The following is a 21,292-nucleotide window of genomic DNA, read 5'->3' on the forward strand; positions in this document are numbered from 1 at the left end:
GCATCACCTGGGCAAAGACATAGGAGTGGGAAGTTGCAACAGCATATATAGGGAATGGAGAATGCTTTTTTTGTAAACCATAAAGTACTCTATAAATGTCAGCTATATTTTTCCTTCTTCCTATTGTATTTAGAACACTTGGGGGATGAAGGGGAGATCAGATTGTAAGGGACAAGGCAATCTGCTTCCTTTTAGCCTTACCTACCACTGGCATTATGCTATCAAGCTGTTTTATTTTCCCCAAAAAATGTACTAATGGGGAGTTTTCAGCACATCCTGCATGTCCCCTTGGTTCATGGAGACCCAGAGGGTACTACAGCTGACACTCACTGAGCATCCATTAACTTTTGCTTCATATATGAGACCAGATGTATAAATACATTCTCAGCAGTCAGCAATAAAGTCCCCCAGGTAGATACCTACAGAATTACAATTTTTCAAAGCTGGGTTAAAATAGGACCTAATGTTTCTCTGGAGAACGGAGAAATAATTGAGGGTAAAACTCAAGGTTAAAAGGCCTGGCACGTGGGCCCAGTGGTAAGAAGTTGGCGGACAGACTTGTGTATTTTACCTCTTTCCTCCAATTTTTCACATTTTTCTTCCTTTTAAGTGAATTTAATGAGCAGTTTTAGATGGATTATCTAATATTCTTACTTAATTTTATAATGTGGCCCCAATACTCATCATGCATGCACCTTCTCTATTGAATCCCTAGCTTTGTTCAGATATCAGCTCTGATGACATATGCTCCATGAGGCCTTAGCACTTGAAAGAGCTTTAAAAGGCATTTAGGTTAAGCCCTTTATTTTGCGAAGAGCAACACTGAATTCTAAAGTCAAATATATTAGAGCAAATGAATGTGTAGAATGTTTTCCTCCATGGTAGAAGAAATAAAGTTTCTAGAAAGGATCCAGAAAAGGTAAGTGCAAGATACTAAAGATAAATATCACTGAAGATGGACCTTCTTGGGATGATCCAAACACATTCTCCCACCTATGACCTCTCCTCAAATATTTGGGAAATTTCTGGACTTCTGTCACCATGGTCTAATGCGAAGCTGACTTCCTTTTGGAGAACTAAAGCCATGAGCTCATTCTCATTGTTAGCAGAATAAATCTAACCCACTGAACTCATTATGGAAAAGGATTTTCATATTAAATAAAAATACTCTTCATTTTCATTTTCTTCACTCTGAGTAGTTCTGTTGTTTTTTTTAAACACATGCATTCTTCATTATGTTGTAAGGTGAGATGCTCATGAGTCGTGCTTTGTGAGGTGAGGATAAAAGATGAGATAAAGATGAAACAGTATTTAACCATGAGGTTAATAAGGAGCCACTTGAGGTTTTTGAGTAGGAGAGAGACCTGGATAGGAAAATCACCTTGGTGATTGTATGAAGGATGGATCAGAGAGGGCAGACACTTAAGTTAGAGAGACAAGATAAGATGCTCTTGCAACAATGCAGCAGATAAGTGATGAAGATTGTATGAGTAGAGAGAAGACCAAAGATAGTAAAGACATGGAGGTAGAAAGGACAAGATTTGTTGACTGATTGGATTTGTGACTGAGGGAGAGTGAGGAGGAGTTGAAGATCTTACCAAGATTGAAAACCTTCATGATTATAAGAATGATGTTCCCTTTTAAGTAATAAGAATGGAAGAAGGGTAGATTGTGGAGGAAATAAAATGTGCTGAAGTCTATGTTCCTTTGAAGCCTGTTCTGGTTAACCCATATAACTCACTTTGTCCTACCCAAAATAAAACAAAGGGAAGACTGGGTTCTAACCCACAGGTCACTGTCCCAGGAATGTCTGCTTTATCTACAAGGTAATGTGGAGGCCAGAGTGGGAAAATTTTATTGTTTAGTTGTTTCAGTAGTAACTGATTCTTCATAAATTCACTTGTGATTTTTTTGGCAAAGATTGTATAATGATTTGCCTTTTCCTCCCCTCCAGGTCATTTTATAGTGGAGGAAACTAAAACAAACAGAGTCAGATGACTTACTCAAGGTCACACGGCTAATAAGCATGTAAGACTAGATTTGAACTCGGGAATTCCTATCTCCAAGCCTGGTACTCTATCCATTGAACCAACCAGTGTCCAGATTTTCCCAAAGGTATTTGAAATCTTTTTTTTTCCTTCTTATGACTCACCATTTCCTTTATTTGTAGAAAACATTGAATAATCATTCCCTGACTGAGAAAAAAGTGGTAGTTTAGGGTTTAAACAAATCCTTCTGTTGTAAAGTATCTATTTTGAAGGTTTGGGCCTAGAAGCTTTAGCCCCAGCATCTATCTTTTGGTTTAGCACCCTTAGTGTCAATGGACTCAGCAGTCTTAGCAACCTTGGCATCATTGGGTTTTGTAAACTTAGAATCAGACTTAGAGGCCTTAGTGACTTTTTTTTTCTTTCATGGCTTTGGAGCCAGATTTGGTGGCCTTGGAGTTGGACTTGGTGACCTTGGTGGAAGTGAGCTTGATGGCCTTGGGATCAATAGGCTTGGCAGCCTTAGGATCAGTGCTTTTGGCAACCTTGGAGTTAGGCTTTGTGATCTTGGAGTCTGGACATTTACTGCCAACTCTTAGGCCTAAATACGTGGTGGCCATCTTATGGCCACCACACGAGGCATTGGCCTTTGTAACCAGCAAAATGTAGTTTGCTGAGACTGTGAATGTCAAAAACTGTAATGCCAAACTCTGTAAAGGTTTCGGCCAAACTGTAAAGATAATTTTTAGTGTCTTGACTTAAAATCTAAAATTAAGTGGTCGCCATGGGAAAATTCCCAAATATGAAAATACCCAAGTCAGCTGGGTTTTATAGAGATTTTTATTAATATAAATGAAGGAATTAAGGAAAGGAGAGAGAGAAAAAGAGAGAGAAAGAGAAAATAGTAGAAAGGGCCTATGCCAAAATGGCCTAGGCCTGAGCCTAAGGGAGAGCAAGTCAGTCTTTTTCACTCACCACAAGATTGTCTTCAAGCAAGCTCCAAACCTCCGAACTCCAACTTCAACTAACTTCCAAATCCAAAACTCTAAATCCAACTACAAACTCCCAACTCAATAAGTCCCTTCCTTTTAAAGAAGTTTTCTCTTATATTACCTCCCCTAAATTTTTACATCTACCAATCAGAGTAGACACTTTTTTCCCAAGACTGCCCATTCTTAGTTCTCATCTTCTTTGGTTCTCACCTTCTCTGGTTAGATTATATCTCCTGAGTACTTCACACCTCTTTTGTTAAGCTTGCATTTTGTAAGTTGCTTGACCTTTTAGGTACTAATTTAACCTTTATAAGTACTTAGCATCCTTTTGTATTAGATCTAAAAATAGACCTAGCTTAAGGTTCTAGATTTACTATAACTATGAGTTAGGGACTTTTCATTGTTCAGTCAGGAGTTCACAACTTTATCTTCCCCTAAGGCACTGTCTGAGCAGGGTGGAGTAATTTAAAAAGTTCTCAATACTTCCTGATCAAGTACCTCCATTGTTAGAAATGGGGAATAGCTGTAATCAAATCTTCTGAAGCAGAGTTTGAGTAGTTTTAAGACTCACACCTTGGAGATCTTGGGCCTGAGGAGCTTAGCATTAGAAGCTTTGGTGGCTTTAAAAGACAGTCTGCCCTTTGATCCAGCCATACCACTGCTGGATGTGTACCTCAAAGAGATAATAAGGAAAAAGATTTATACAAGAATATTCATAGCTGCTCTCTTTGTGGTGGCAAAAAATTGGAAAATGAGGGGATGCCCTTCAGTTGGGGAATGGCTGAACAAACTGTGTTATCTGTTGGTTATGGAATACTATTGTACTCAAAGGAATAATGAACTGGAGGGATTCCATGTGAACTAGAACAACCTCTAGGAAGTGATGCAGTGAAAGGAGCAAAACCAGAACATTATACACAGAGACGGATACACTGTGGCACAATAGAATGTAATGGACATCTCTAGTAGTAGCAATGCAATGATCCAGGAAAATGCTGAGGGACTTATGAGAAAGAATGCTATCCACATCCAGAGAAAGAACTGTGAGAGTAGGAACACAAAAGAAAAATAACTGCTTCACATGGTTTGATGGGGATATGATTGGGGATGTAGACTCTAAACAATCACTATAGTGCAAATATTAATAAAATGGAAATAGGTCTTGACAAATGACATGTGTAAAACCCAGTGGAACTGCTTGTTGGCCATGGGAGGGTGGAAGGAGGGGAGGGAAAGAACATGAATTATGTAACCATGAAAAATATTCTAAATCAATTAATTAAATAAAAAGTTTTAAATTAAAAAAAAGAATTAAAAAAATTAGAGGCTTTGGTGCTCAGAACCTTGATGGTCTCTTCTTGGGCTTTGATGACTGGCGTTGTTGGACTACATCTTCTTCAGCCCCTTCTTATTGTATTTCTTTACAAAGTGTATGTTTCTCAGAAACTTGGGGTCTACCCATTACAGAGACTTATATCTCTGTTACCTAGGTTTCTTGATGCCATTTCTGTGCCATTTTCATAATTCATTGTGGGTGGTATGGTTTTTAGACTTAGCTATCTTTACACTAAAGCCTAGGCTAACAGGTACTTCACAGACCAGAAGTGAGAGAAAGAGGGGAAGAGAAAGAGCACTTGAAAATTTTAATGGTTATTTTGTCATTGCTCTGAAGGTCAATGCCCAACTCAGAAGAGATGGTAAAAGGTGGAGACTACACAAAGGGGGGAGTTGATAGAGTACAGAAGATCTGAAGAACAAAAATATGAATGATTGGGCTGATGAGACACACAATTATTTGCTAACATAACAAAGGTGGGATGTTGTGAATCTTAAAATTTCTCAGACTCTACCTTGGAACATTATCTTAAGGTTATGGTTAAGATTATTCCCCATTTAAACAATGGAGGTACTTGGTCAGGAATGTATTGGGAATTTTACATTACTCTACCCATATTTAGGCATACTTTAGGGGAAAATAAAGTTGTAAACTCCTTACTGAACAATGAAAAAGTACTTAACCCATACTTATAGAGAGGCAAAAACCCTTAAGCTAGGTCTATTTTTAGATCTAATAAAAAAGGGTAATAAGTACCTATGAAAGTCAAATTAATCACTAACAGGTCAGGCAACTTGCAAGGGGCAAGCTCAACAAAGAGGTGTGAAGTACTCAGGAGATATAATCTAACCAGAGAAGGTGAGAACTAAAAACTAAGAATGGGCTGTCCTAGGAAAAGCGTCTACTGTGATTGGTAGAGGTGAAAATTTAGGGGAGGTGACACAGGAGAAAATTCTCTTTAAAATGAGGTCAGGGGCCTCTGGATTTAGTTCAGCTTTGGTAGCTGAATTGGGGGTCAGGAGTCAGAGGAGGCTGCTGGGTCTCTGAATACTCGAGTTTTGCTTAGAAAGATCTTCTGGTGAGTGATTAAAGACTGACTTAGTTTCTCTCTTAAAGAGAAAGGGCCTAGGCCAATGGCCTTTTCCTACTATTTCCTCTTACTCTGTCTCTTTCCCTTTCCTTAATTCCTTCATTTATATTAATTAAAATCTCCATAAAACCCAGCTGACTTGGGTATTTCATATTTGGGAATTTTTCCCATGGTGACCACTTATTTTTGATATAAAATCAAGACGCTAAAAATTATCTTTACACTTTGGGCAATTCATGGTCTTGAAACCCATATTTTCGCAGTTGCAATGTAAACCATTGTTTTTAAGATTTTTCTTAAATCAAATCTAAATTTGTATACTTAGTCTTAATCTTGTTTGCTATATACATTATTTGACCTTAATGAGTGGTAGGGGAGACACAGAGAGTAAAGAAAGAGAGAAAAAATAGAGAAGGGCTGACATAGACAAGGTCAAGGACTTAGAGAGTGAGAAGTGTGACATTTTTTTCTTTAATTAGAAATTTAAATAGTGTGGGGAGGAGTCAAGATCAGAGAGGTAAGGGGGACAGAAAAAGCAAAACATTGAGCAGAGTGGAAAGAATTTGTCTTCATAATTACACCCCTAATCCATGAGCTGGTTGTGGTGAGTAGTAGGAGTAGTAGGAGATTATTATAGTTTCTGGTAAATAAATACAAGAGAAGCATAAAAAAGTAAATAAGAAAGAAAAAAATAATTCCTATATGAATAGATGATATCTTTAACTCTTTTAAAATGCTGTCATTGCCATAGTATCTAGGAGAATTATTCACAGAGGGTATGTTAGCTAGCTGTTTAGGATGATATGTCAAAAAAATAAAACTAGGGGAGAAAAATAGGATAGTACTATGAGAAATGGGAAGAGAGAAGTATTGCAGGGTAAATTATATGGCATAAAGAGGTACAGGGGTGAGGGGAGAAGACTAATACAATGGACAGGGGAGAGAGATTGGTGATGGGTAATACTTAATACTTACTCCTATTGGAATTGGCTCAGAGAGGGAAGAGTAGCCAGATTCATTGGGGTATAGAATCCTCTGAAAGACTATAGAGAATATAAGGGAAATAAGAAATGGGATGGTGGGAAGGAAAGTAATATAAGAAAAGGAAAGGCTGGGGAAGGGTGATCAAAAGACACTATCAAGATTTAGGAGAAGAATAAGAAAGGAGGTGGAGGGAAAGAGAGTAATATAAGGGAGATGGAAGGGAGGGGACTGATTAAAAGCAAACACTGGATGGGAGGGAAAGAGTGAAAGGAGAAACTCAGAATTAAAAGAGGACATTAAAATGGAGGGTAATACACTGCTGTTAATCATAACTGTAAATATAAATGCGATGAACTCATCCATAAAACAGAAGTGGATAGCAGAATGAATTAAAAACCATAATCCTACCATATGTTGTTTATAAGAAACACATTTGAGGCAGGTAAACACACACAGGATAAAGGTAAGAGGCTGGAGCAGAATCTGTTGGACTTCAACTGAGATAAAGAAGGCAGAAGTAGCAATCATGATCTCAGACAAAGCTAGAGCAAAAATTTATCTGATTAAAAGAGATAAGGACAGAAATTATGTCTTGATAAAAGGCAGTATGAATAATGAAGAAATATCAGTACTCAACATATATGTACCAAATGGTATAGCATCCAGATTTTTAAAGGAGAAGCTAAAGGAGCTTAAGGAGGAAATAGATAGTAAAACTATGCTAGTGGAGGACCTCAACCTTCACCTATCAGAACTAGATAAATCAAACCAAAACATAAATAAGAAGTAAGGAAACTGAATGAAATTTCAGAAAAATTAGAGTTGTGATATCTAGAGAAAACTGAATATGGATAAAAAGTAATATTCCTTCTTTTAAGCAGAACATGCTACATATAGAAAGATTTACCATGTACCAGAGTATAAAAACAGCACAAACAAATGCAGAAAAGCAGAAATAATAAATGTGGCTTTTTCAGATCATCATGCAATGAAAATTATAATTAATAAGGGATCATAGGAGATAATTTTTTTAAATAATTGAAAATGAAATATCTAATTCTTCAAAACTGATAGGTCAAAGAACAAATCATAGAAACAATCACTCATTTTATTGAAGAAAATAACAATGAGGAGGCAATATATCAACATTTAAGGCATACAGCCAAAGCAATACTCAAGAGAAATTTTATATCCCTGAGTGCTTATATCAACAAAATAGAGAAAAGAGAGATCAATTAATTGGACATTCAAGTAAAAAATACAGAAAAAAAAACTAGAAAAAGATCAAAATAAAAATCCCCACATAAAGACAAAATTGGAAATCCTAAGAATCAAAGAATAAATAAATAAAATTGAAAGTAAAAGAACTATTGAACTAATAAATAAGACTAGGAGCTGATTCTATGAAAAAAAAAACAAGTAAAAAAAGTATTGGTTAATTTGATTTTTAAAAGAATAGAATTAAATTATCAGTGTCAAAAATGAAAAGGATGATTTCATACCTCTAATGAAGAAAAAATTAAGGCGATTACTAAGAGGTATTTTGTCCAATTATATGACAATAATTATGGAATTCTAGGTGAAATGGGTGGATATTTACAAAAATAAAAATGCCTAGATTAACAAAAGAGGAAATAGAATACTTTAATAATCCTATCTCAGAAAAAAAAAATTGAACAAGCCATCAATGAACTCCCTAAGAAAAAATCTCCAGGGCCAGATGTATTCACAAGTGAATTCCATAAAACAATGAAAGAACAACTAATCCTAATATTATAGAAACTATTTGACAAAATAAGCAAAGAAGGAGTCTTACCATATTCTTTTCATGACATAAATATGGTACTGATGCCTAAGCCAGCAAGACCAAGAGCAGAGAAAGAAAATTTCAGACCAATATCCTTAATGGATATAGATTCAAAAATCTTAAATAAAATAATAGCAAAGAGACTACACACTATATCACAAAGATTATTCACTATAATCAGGTGAGATTTATACCAGTAATGCAAAATTGGTTTAATATTCAGAAAATCATTTGCATAATTGGCCATATCAGTAATCGAACTAACAGAAATTGCATGATTATCTCAATAAATATGGGAAAAGCCTTTGACAAAATACAATACCCATTCCTATCGAAAACACTGGAAAATATAGGAATAAAAGATCTTTCCTTAAAATAATACATAACATTTATTTACAATCATCAGTAAGTAAAATATACAATGGGAATAAATTAGAAGTCTCCCCAATAAGATCAAGAGTGAAACAATGATGCCCATTATCACCACTATGATTTAATATTGTACTAGAAATGCTCATTGTAGCAATTAGAGAAGAAAAAGAAAATGAAGAGATCAAAGTAGGCAATGGGGAAACTAAACTATCATCCTTTGGCAATGATATGATGAAATAAATAGAGAATCCTAGAAAATCATATAAAATCTAGTGGAAATAATTAATAACTTTAGCAAAGTTGCCTGATACACTATAAATCTACATGTGTCACCAGCATTTCTATTTATTTCTATCAAAACTCAGCAGCATGAGTTAGAAAGAGAAACTCCAATAAAAATCACTGTAGACAATATAAAATGTTTGGCAATCTATCTGCCAAGACAAACATAGGAATTATAAAACACATCTACAAAATTTTTCAAACAATCAAAACTAGATCTAAACAATTGGAAAAAATATTAATTGCTCATGGGCAGTCTGAGCTAACATAATAAAATTATAATCCTACCCAAGTTAATTTATTTATTCAGTACCATACCTATCAAACTACCAAAAAACTATTTTATAGAACTAGAAAAAATAATAGCAAAATTCACCCAGAAGAACAAAGGATCAAGAATATTAAGGGAACTAATATAAAAAAAGAAAGACAATAGACTAGCAGTACTATATAACAGTGAACATCAAAATAGTCTGGTACTGGCTAAGAGGTAGAAGAGTAGATCAATGGAATAGACTACATGTTAAAGACTTCAGCAATCTGGCATTAGATAAACCCAAAGATCCCAGATTTAGGGATAAGAACTTACTATTTGACAAAAACTCCTGAGAAAATTGGAAAAGAGTATGGAAAGAATTAGGTTTAGGTCAGTATCTCACACAACAAATAAGTTCAAAATGGGTATATGACAAAAGAAAGAGTTATATAAATAAATTAGGTGAACATAGAGTAGTATTCCTGCCAGATCTATGAACAGGGGAAGAAATTAAGACAACACAAGAGATAGACAACATTGTAAGCTATAAAATGAATAATTTTGATTATATTAAATTAAAAAGGGTTTGTACAAACAAAACAAATGCAACCAAGATTAGAAAGGAAGCAACAAACTGGGGAGAAAATTAGAATAAACTTTGATAAAAGTCTAATTTCTCAATTATATAAAAAACTAAGTCAATGTTTTAAGAAATCAAGTCATTCCCCAATTGACTAATGATCAAGGAAATATGAATAGGAAGTTTTCAGATAAAGAAATCAAAACTATCAATAACCATATGAAAAAAATGTTCTAAGTCCTTCCTGATTAAAGAAATGCAAATCAAAATAACTCTGAGGTGCCACCTCACACCTCGCAGATTGGCCAATATGACAGTAAAGGAAAATAATAAATGTTGGAGGGGATTTGGCAAAATTGGTAAATTAATGTATTGCTGATGGAGTTGTGAATTGATCCAACAATTCTAGAAGGCAATTTGGAATTATTCCCAAAGGACTTAAAAAGAATGCATACCCTTCGATCCAGCAATACCAGTACTAGGTTTGAGACCCAAATAGATTTTTTAAAAATGGAAATGGACTTATTTGTACAAAAATATTTATACCTATGTTTTTTGTGGTGGCAAAAAAAAATTGGAAAATGAAAGAATAGCTTTCAATTGGGGAATGGCTAAACAAATTTTGGTACATGATGGTGAAGGAATACTATTATCATCTATGTACTAAAAGCAATTCAATGATCCAGGACAATTCTGAAAGACCTAAGAAAGAATGCTATCCATAGCTAGAGAAAGAACTGTTGGAGTAGAAATACAAAAGGAAAACTAAGATTCATCACTTATATGGGTATATAATGTGGGGTTTGGGTTTTAAAGATTATTACAAAAATGAATAATATGAAAATAAATATGAAAATAGTTTTTGAGTGACAATGCATGTATAACCCAATGGAGTTGCCTGTTAACTCTCAGAGGGGGAAAGGGAGGGAGACAACAAGAATCATGTAACCATGGAAAAAACTAAAAATAATATTTAAAAAATAGAGTGACTTACTAGTAAGTTCCCAAGGACAAGTGTGAACTCATGTCTTTTTGACTTTGGGTCCAGATCTCTGTGTACTGTGATGCTCCCACTCTCCCCAGCTGCCTTTATGCATCTATGATACCAAAGGTCCTTTGAATCACCTGTATTTCTAGACATTAGCCCCTTCCTACTCTAAGTAAAGATTAACTCTGAAGGATCTTTTACTGTGACAGTCTTCCTCTTGTTTAGTGGAAGAAAATGGTTGTTTTTCCAGAGACAGTTACAGATTGATCTGCATTCTGTGGAGATGGAGGAAGTATATCATGAATTTGATGCCCTCTAATACTGCCCTGGTTTTCATTCAATGACTAAGGACATCAGCTCTTCAAACTCTTCCCAGATCTGAAAGACCAAGATCAATCATCTAGAAATCAATATTACAGCCAAGTTATTTTACACCATTTTTATGGAAACTTCCACATCTTCCTGTCATTTCTGACCTAACCTCAGCTTGAGGCTATTTTGTCCTTAAAATCCTGATATTTTGAAAAGTGCTTGTTCACTCAAGCCAAGAGGGAATTTGTTTAGAATCACAGTAATCAAAATGGAGATGGCCTGTCCTTCAAGTTATGGATGATTGCTGGGTCTTTTATTTAACATGGTAACCAAGGAGCAGGAGAGCAAGTACGGCTGTTTAATGAAGTTCTCTGACATTCTGCAATAAGAAAAGCATATTTGAAGATCAGACTGAGGACAAAAGATCACCAAATTGGAATTCAGAGGTCATAATGGCAATGTGATACATTGGTTGGAGTCCTAGAAGACTTGAATTCAAATTCAGGCTCAGTCACTTCCTAGTTGTGTGACCCCAGGCAAATCATTTCCCCTCTGTCTGCCTCCTTTTCTTTCACTGTAAAATCAGTATAATAATAGTAACACTTCTCATGGCTGTTGTGAGTATCAAATGAGATATTTGTAAAAGCACAATTAGAGTTCCTGGCACATAGTAGGCACTTAAATAAATGGTGGTTTCCTTCCCTATTCCTCCCACAATCCAATCCCCTTATTTTATAGATGAGGAATCTAAGGGCCAGGGGGTCAAATAATTTGCCCATGGACATATGAACGAAAATATTAGAAATCAGTTTGCAAGCCCAGAACTTTTTATTCCTACAGAGCTAATACTCTTTTCTAGGTTGAGATTCACATCCCCAACTAAAATGTGAACTCTCAGAGGGCAAGGCCTGTTTTTTTCCATTTTTCTCTATTATTTAAAGTGCATAGTGTTTGGCACAATAAAAGTTTAAGAAAGTGCTTCTTTGCATGCCACTTATTAGCTGGATGGACATGGAGTAATTTAGTAGATCATATGGGGCTTGGAGTAAAGATTAACAGGGTTCAAATGCTGCCTCTGGTGTATTTGAGATATCTGACCTGGGTATGTCATTTAAATTCGCTGACATCATACAACTTCCTGGGATATGTTTATTAAGTTATTGAAAGGATGCAATTTTCATTGGTGGAAGAAACTTGCCATATCAAGATCCTCTACAAAGATAAAATTACAGTTCCTTAATATATTTGTACATTAAAGACTAACAAATTTTCCAAGACTTAGTTAGTAGATCAGAAATCTTTCAACTATGTTTGTCTATCTATCTGTCTATCTATCTTTCTATCTATCTGGCTATCTATCTATCCATATACTTATCTTTCTATCTATCATCTATCTATCTATCTATCTATCTATCTATCTATCTATCTATAAACTATATATCTGTCTGTTTTTCTCTTTCTCTTTATGTGTGTCTATCTTTGTCTATTTTTTTAAAGCCTTACCTTCCATCTTAGAGTCAATACTGTGTATTGGCTCCAAAGCAGAAGAATGGTAAGGGCTGGGCAATGGGGGTCAAGTGACTTGCCCAGAGTCACACAGCTGGGAAATGTCTGAGGCCAGATTTGGACCTGGGACCTCCCATCTCTAGGCCTGGCTCTCAATCCACTGAGCTACCCAGCTGCCCCTGTTTGTCTATTAATAAGTCTCTTTCTATATATGTAAATAAATATACATATATATATATATATATTTGCCATTGCTATTTAGTTTTATTTTAAACCCTTACCTTCTGTCTTCCTATTGATACAAGTATTGTTTCCAAGGCAGAAGAGTGTGAAGGTGAAAATTAATGATTGGACAAAAATTTTATGAAATTATGTGGTCTCCAATATTTATTATATCTCGAGTCAGAAATTTATTTACAAAATAGAGAGGAAACAATAAAGTAGAGAAATGTGAAGGGAAAAAAGTTATCTATCCTATCTTAATCCAGGCAGAGATTAATTAGCTCTCAACCAGGAAGGCTGGTAGTGATCACTCAGCTTCCTCCAAGATGGAAGCTAGTCTCTCCAGAAACTAGGAAAGGATTCAAACTTTCATTCACTCCACTAAGTAGTCCAGGAGTCAGAATCCAAATTGAAGTCGAGCTCCAAGCCCCTCATTCAAGTCGCAGTCTCCATCTAAGCTCCCTCGAAGACTCTCTCTCCAGTCAGGAGACTATCTCCAAAAGACTGACTCAAGCCACAGGATTCATGACTTTTTATGATGACTTCTTGTCCCTTCCCCTCTTCACAGGGGCCAATCACAGTTTCCAAATTTTCTCGCAATGCCCAGGGGGCAGTGTTTGTGGGAACCAGTTCTTACCTTCTAGAGGGGTGAATACTCATCAAAAGGGTTCACAGATTCCTGGCTGATTGAGTTTTGGGGTGTTTAAACTCTGATCATAGGATTCACAAGTTTGGGACTGAGTTAAAAGGATGGAGCTCTCTAAGTAAGTGACTTGTGAGTTCTCTAAGTACCTTGATAGCTTCTCACCTATTACTAAGATGGGTGTTCAATCTTTTGTTGATTCAATTCAAAAGTAGACAAAGGAGAGTTAATCCTGTCTTCACAATTTAAGTAGGTGTACTTAAATTAGTGTTAACTCAGAATAGACAAAGGGAACAAAGGATTGCCTTTCACAAGTGTAAACTTAGAGAGAACAAAGAATTCCCTTTTACAAATGATAAGGACTAAGAAATTGGAGGTTAAATGACTTGCCTAGGGTCACAGGGCCAGGAGGTGTCTGAAGCCACATTTGAATCCAGTTCCTCCCTTCTCAAGGCCTGACACTGTCCATTGAGCCACCTAGTTGTTCTAGCTATTTAGTTTTATAGAACTTTTCACATGAAATTGAAGGATGTCTTGGGGTTACCAAATCCAAGCTCCACATCCAAGTTAATAATCTTATCTTCCTACATAATCTCCAAAATAATCAAACAGCTTTTGTTTTAACAGCTGTGGATATCCAGAAAATAGCCAGGCAGCTTGAAACATAGCCATATTTTTTCCATCTTCAACACATGCTATCCTTTCCCTCCCCACTCCCATAAATTTGCTGTAGATCAACCCCCAAGTGCTAGGACCTTCTTTGGCTCCTAAGCCTGGGTCTACTCCAGCTCTGTTTTCCTTAGTCCCTCTTCCCTTGTCTATACATTTTCTCTTGTTGATCGAATCAGCAATCATAGGTTCAATTTTCATCTCTCTGAAAAGGAATTTCAAATCTGCATATATAGAACATGTTTATTTCCTTTGCTCCAATTCCCATGCTTGAATATTCCATAGGCATCTCAAATACAATATTTCCAAAATGAAATTCACTAGGTTTCCCACAATTCTATCTCTTTTTGGAATTTTCTTATTCCTGTTAATGACATACCATCTAATTTTGAAATGTCAGAGACATCCATGTATCTTCACTCCTTATTCATATTTGCGTAGTTATCAACAGTTGTCATTTTTTCCTCCAATATATTTCTCACATCCATCCACTCTTCATTCATACGATTATTATCCCCTGCCTGTACTTTTGCAATAACCTCCAAATGGGATCCTTTGTTTCTAGTCTCTCCCTTTTCCCATCTGTCTTTCATCCACTTGCCAAAATATTCTTCCTAATGTATATATCTGACTATATCTCTCCTCCATTCCCAAATCAATGAATCAATTTCACCCTCATTGTACTATGAATAAAGTGCCAAATTCTCCATAGAAAATGTTTCATAGTCTGTTTCTATCCTCTCTTCTCAAACTTAGACCACGCTACTCCCTCTCAATAGATTATGTTCCAGCTTAATTCTTCCACTTGATGTTCTCTGCACATGAGCTTCTACCTCTTACCACTGGATCTTTGCACAGGCTACAGTGCTATCCTCCTCACTTCTGCTAGTTGAAACTAGCTACTTTAAGAGTAAGTTCAGGTGCCAACCTCCACACAACATCTTTCCTGACATGTCCAATTGTTAACACACTTGCAAATACAAAAACAACATTATACCTCACAATTACTTTATAACTACTTTGTCTTTATTTACCTGTGAATCCAGTACTCAGCAAAATTCCTGGAACACAGTAACTGATTAATAAATGTTTCTTGATTTTACTTGTTTGGATTGTGTCACTCCTAGTAAAATGTAAGGTCCTTGAGGGAAGGTGGAGTTTTATTTTTATCTGAGTATCCCTGTTGACTAGCCTGATACCTGGCCTGAAATAAAATAGGTGTTTAATAGATACTTCAACACTTTCAGGTATTGTGGAGTGCTTAGAGCTTGATCAGACATTAAAAACACCAAGGTCATCCGTTTTATCTCAGGCCATTGCCAGTTGTTCTGACATTTGTCTCATTACTGGATTTCAGTGACTCGAAGAGAGTGAGACTGACAACTTTGTGCAAATCTGCCACTCTTGATTTGAATTCATGTAAAAGTCAAGATGGCACCCCTTGATGGCAGTGGTCTTCTTCAAAAATGAAGGACAAGCAACAACAAAAACAAAAATAATGGAAGATATTTATTAAATTGAACTGAATTTAAAATTTACACAGCATTTTGTATTAGTTTAAAAGCAGCAAAATGGTACAGTGGATAGAACTTCAGCCCTGGAATCAGAATCTAGTCTCAGATACTCATCAGCTGTGTGACCTCAAGCAAGTCACATAACCTCAGTTTTTCTCAGTTGCCTGAACTATATAATGGAGATAATAATAACAAATACTATTTGTATCTTCAATAATATGAGTGCCTCCCATATTTGGAAATGGAATCAGTGAAAGAAGGAGAATATATAATCTTCTTGTGAAGGCAGGTACCATTCCATTTTTGTCTTTCTATCTAGAACCTAGTACAATGCTTGACATATAGTGGGTTCTTTAAAAAAACAGTTTCTCTTTCTTTTATTTCACATCATATCTATTATATCATACTGTGACACAATTTACTGGTAAAATGAAGGGGACTGAGTGACAAAAAGACATTTATATGCAGTAGTAACAAAACAATTTCCTCTGCCTAATAATTGTTTAATATTTGGAAATACTGAGTAAAAAAGGATATATGGAGCCATCTATTGCATACATAATGGAGGGAATCTTTTAAATACTTTTTGGTGGGAGGAGCTTTCTTCAAAGTTTCAGAAAGAGCCTGGGGGATTCTCGGTCAAAGAATAGAAAGAATGTTCAATGAGAACTGTGAGTGTACTGTGCTTACTTGTGTTGATTATTTATTTTAGTTTTGTGGATGAAAGAAAAGAAAAAAAAGAAAAGAACCAAATCAAAGTAAAAAGAAACTATGAATGTGTTCCCCATGAATATCAAAATGAGATTAAATTCAGCAGCTAAGGGCTCTCAGTGAGCAGGGAATACCAGGCCAAAAGTATTAAAAATTGGAAAATGGGAACAAGGAAATCAGAGCCCATAAAGCATATTTGATTACTCTGGGGGGGAAGACTGTTCAAAGTTTTGATGGCAACATATTTCTTCAGTTGCTAAGTGAACAAAACTAAGTAACTACATCCCCACTGAAATCAGTAACCATTGGGAAAGACATGTACAACAAGTGTTCATCTCACTTAGCTTCACTTGGCTGATCTAAGGCTGCGTGAACATAGCAGTATGGACAAGTGAGTTAGGCACTGTTGAGTCTTCTGGCTCATTTTATCCACATATTCAAGCTGATTTTACCTAGATCTACCTAATAGACTTCATCTACATGGTGTAATAGGGAATTATTTAAGTAGAAATTATAATTCAAGATCAGATCTGCCAATCTCCTCCCTTCCTCCTTTCGTCCTCCCTGCCTCCTTCCTTACAATCTTCACCCTCCCTTCCTCCCTTCTTCCCTCCCCTTCCAGTTGATTCTTCTGTTGGTCTCTCTAAATCAACTAAAGGTGAGTTGTATGGTGTCTCAAATAAAATACTCTTTGTCTTCTCTAAGATTAAGTAAGGGGTTTATTGGGGGGGAAAGGAAAGATAAGAAAATGAAGGGAAAGAGGGTTTGGGGTTTCCCTATTACTAAAATAATTCCTATTTTGGAAGATGATGGAATATAGTTCAGATTGGGGAAACTGGTTAACAGGTCTTGAAATTCAGTCACTGTAATAGAGCAGAGGGAATCAGAGAGACCTGGACTTTTGTCCTTCTTTCTTCCTGTCTCCAGGCAAAGTGACCCAGATTTTCAGTTTACCTGCCTCCTTCTTAACTGTCATTCCCCAGTCCTCATTCCAAATAGAATGTTCATCTTGATTGACAGTTCTGGAGTCTTTGCTTTTCCAGCCTTTTTCTGCAGACTTTTTTCCCCTCCTCTACAACATTTTCCAAACTTTATACAATTATAATTATGTTTTCTCTCCTCCACAATGGCTAACCTACCAAGAGTAGATGTACATGTTTTCTATCTATGGTTCAAATCAATTCACTTTACACTTGGATGTTGTAAACTCTATAAGTCTATGAGGAAAATAGGTCAACTATATTAAAGGTTGAAAGACATTTTCATCTTTTCAACTGTGTCCATTTATAAGCTACAAAATACACATGTTAGATTGAGAACATATCACCAGTTGCTTTGATATTTGTCTTGCCATTGGTCTTTGATGGCTATGGAAGAGAGAATGAGGTCAATGACTTTAAGCAACTCTGCCTTACTTAAATCTATTTCATCCACAATTCAAGAAATCATCCCATGATGATCTTCCTTATAAATGAAGGACAAATAAGATACATCCAAGAGATCAATGGACACGTTGGAAAGAATCCTGACTTTTACATCATTTGTTAGCTACACGACCTTGTTTAAATCTTTGCGCCTTCTTGGACCTTAATTTCCTTAACTGTAAAATACAGAGGGATGTGGATAATATGACCTCTGAAGTCCCTTCCATTTTTATATTTATGGTCCTATTATCCTTTGGTCCTATAGACAAAGATAGCTGGAGCTTGTATATCTTGTAAATCAGAGATGGCGAATCTTTTTGATATGGAATGATGCATCTCACTCTGCCCTCCCCAACCCCAGGGACTGAGTATGGCACTCACCCATTTATCCCAGACAGGGGAGAGAGGAAATGTTCCATTGAGCTGATGGGCAGAGGAATGGGTGATGTCTTCAGGCACTAATGGAGAGTGAGAGGGAAGTTGCCCAGCTCTACTTCCCTCTGGCTTTCTAATAATGAACTCTGTGCTGTTGTAATGTTGGGCAGGCATGCCCACAGAGAGATCACTGCATGCCATCTGTAGAACAGGTGCCATAGATTTGCCACCATGGTTGTGGATCATGTTTTAATAATGAAGTTAATGACATATTTTATGCTAGAAGATGTTGGGATAATGGTCCCCATATATGCTATTTTAAAGGTGGAATCTTATGGTTTATGGCTCTGAATTTAATATTCAGTTCAGTTTTTACTTCCTCTATGCCTTAAATGACACTGTCTTACATACACTTTGAACCTTTCATGTTTCTTGGCTCTGCCTTATTCTCTGAATCATAGTCTACTTAATAGCATAACTGTAAATATCTCATTGCCCAAGAATTATCATTCATAATCCACTTATCCCTGTCTTTGAGTTCCTGCTCTTCAAAATCACAGTGTTTCTACTTCTGGCTCATCCTGGAACTTTCCTTGGTACATGAGACCTCCATTCCCCTTGTAAAAATTCACATACATGTAATTTGCTCATCCTGGCATATTCCTTCAAAAAGGCATTCCTGACTGCCTTCATTTTCTTCCCATCCCTATCCCTGCCTTTCTGGATTTTTTGCCCTAGAGTCAAGGACCTTCCTCCTTTATATTTCCATGATGGTCCTGGTTCCCTCTTTCTTCTTTTTTTAGTTCCCTTTTGTGTGTTTTCTTCCTCCAATAAGATATAAGGTCTTTCAGAGCAGGGACTATAAACATGGGTGATGGCAAGATGGTGGTACCCTGAAATATTAGTCAGCTAGTTTATTTTTTTTAATCAGGTAGTTTAGACAAGGAGAAAGATTATCTTGAGGAAAGGCAGTGAGTAGTCTCTAATCCCTCCTTCTTTCAACTTTTTCTTGGGTGATGACATCTAGACTGGTTACACACTCTTCTCTTCTTCATATTGACTCATTGATGAACCAGTTCCAACATTTCACTCTCCTATTCTTTCAAATTTCTTGAGCCCTGTTTCTCATCAATGATCTTGTCTTTCCAAGACTCACCCTTGAATTCTTGTCAGCATCTCCTTCTTTCAGTCCTTCTTATATGCAATTAAAAAAGTTAGAGATTAGGAAACCATTGATTGAATCCATTAAAAATTTTGTTACATAATCTCAATTGGCCTTCTCAGTGCCACAAGCAAATCTTTTTTTTTACATCACCATAATTGATTCTCTAAAGCAGACCTTCCAAATATTTTCATTCCTCTTCAAACTTTCCTTGGTTGTCCTACCCCTAACCCTCTCAACTTAGAATCTTGCTTCATCTTTCACTAAAAAAATGAGAATAAAAATGAGGCCATTTACTGAGACTCTCCTCTCCTCATATCTCATGCCTTGGATTCATATTGCTAAATCACATTCACATTTGTCTCAAAAAAGAAATGTATCTTCTCTTCATCAAGACAAACCCCACACCATGCATGGGTGACTGTGTTATGGTTAGTCTCTCTGGTGTCTCTTACACCAGACCACCATTCATTCAGCTGTCAAATTGACTTGTAGATAGGACCATGTCATTCCTGTATTCACTATACTCTTTGGGCTCCATATTACTTTCAGGACAAAATACAAAATCATCTGTTTTGTATTTGAAGTTATTAATAAGCTATGTCCTTCTTACTTTTGAATTTTTCTTACACCCTCTTCTCCATCTCCACCACTCCAATCTAATGACACTTGTATCCTTGTTTTTCTTCACATGAGTCATTTCATCTCCCAACTCCAAGAAGTTTCATCGATTGTATACATATCTTGAATTCTCCTCTTCCTCATTTCTATTTTCTGACTTCCTGGATTTCTTTAAGTCTCTCCTGATGTCCCATTTTTGTAAGAAGCCTATTCCTGTCCTTATCTTTAGTGTCTTCCCTTTGTTGATAATCTCCAATTTATTGTATAGAAAAATTTGTAATTTATCTCATATAACTTTTGTTTGTATATAATCATTTAAATGTTATCTTCCTCATTTTACTGAGTTTCTTGAGAGCAGGGACTATTTTTCTCCCTTTTCCTTTAAGTCTCCAGTGTTTAGAGCAGTGTCTGGCTCATAGAAGGTACTGAACAAATTCTTATTAACTTCAGTTTTGTTTTGATAAATCAAGTTTGAAATGCATAAAGGACATTAATTTTGAGATGTAGAAAGCACTTTTCGTCATGTAAGACTGCAAGTTAGGAGAGATATATAGATCTGGGAAGAGATGATATTTGTACCTGTAGGACTTGATTAGATCACAAGAAACACTTTATAGAGGGAAATAGAGAAAAGGACCATGGGCAGAGCCATGGAGCACACAATTAGGTATTATGAACTAGATGAAGGTTCAGTAAAGGAGAGAGGAGGAGTGGTTAGATGGGGGAAATGGTCAATAAAATGTGGCCGAAAAAGTTTTAGTTTTATAGTTGTTTTTCCATCTTGGGCATCTGGTAGTTCCCCAAAGTTGGATACATCATTTTATCTCTTAAAGACTCAGTTTTCCCTTCTATAAAATATAGGATAATAATACGGTATCCAGGAGAAAATAGTGATCAACAGTGCTAAAGTTTGCAGAAAGGTCAGGAAGCTTGAGGACTAAGAAAGGACCAGTGGATCAACTAAAAGATCACTGATGATTTTAGATTGAGCAATTTCAGTTTAATAGTGAAAACTAAAGTCAGGTTACATGTGGTTTAGAGACGTGAAAAAATAAGAAGCAGAAATCCTAGGTGTACTCTTATATAGAGCTTTCTTAAGGAAATTAGCCAAAGAGAGGAGGGATATGTGATAATATGTTTCAAGGAGAGTTGATTCCAGTGAATATTTTGTTTTGTTTTATTTTAGGAGGCATTGATAGTAATCAGTGATGTTTTTTAGAGAGACTTGCCTTGGTAAGGAGAAGTATCACCCCTTCAGATAGTAGGAAGAAGTAGTCTGAGTGCTGAGAGATGAGCATGGAAGAAGTACTTCTTGTTGAGTGGCTAAGTTTTTCATCCAAGTGAGGGAGGAGGAAGTAAATCACTGGAAGTTTGAGGAGGGATTAAAATGTTTGAAATAACCATGTTAGTGGTAGAAGAGATGTATTAGAAAGGTGTAAAAAGATTGCCTTGCTATAGTTA

This window comes from Monodelphis domestica, chromosome 4, assembly GCF_027887165.1.
Source record: "Monodelphis domestica isolate mMonDom1 chromosome 4, mMonDom1.pri, whole genome shotgun sequence".
NCBI classification, from domain to species: Eukaryota; Metazoa; Chordata; class Mammalia; order Didelphimorphia; family Didelphidae; genus Monodelphis; species Monodelphis domestica.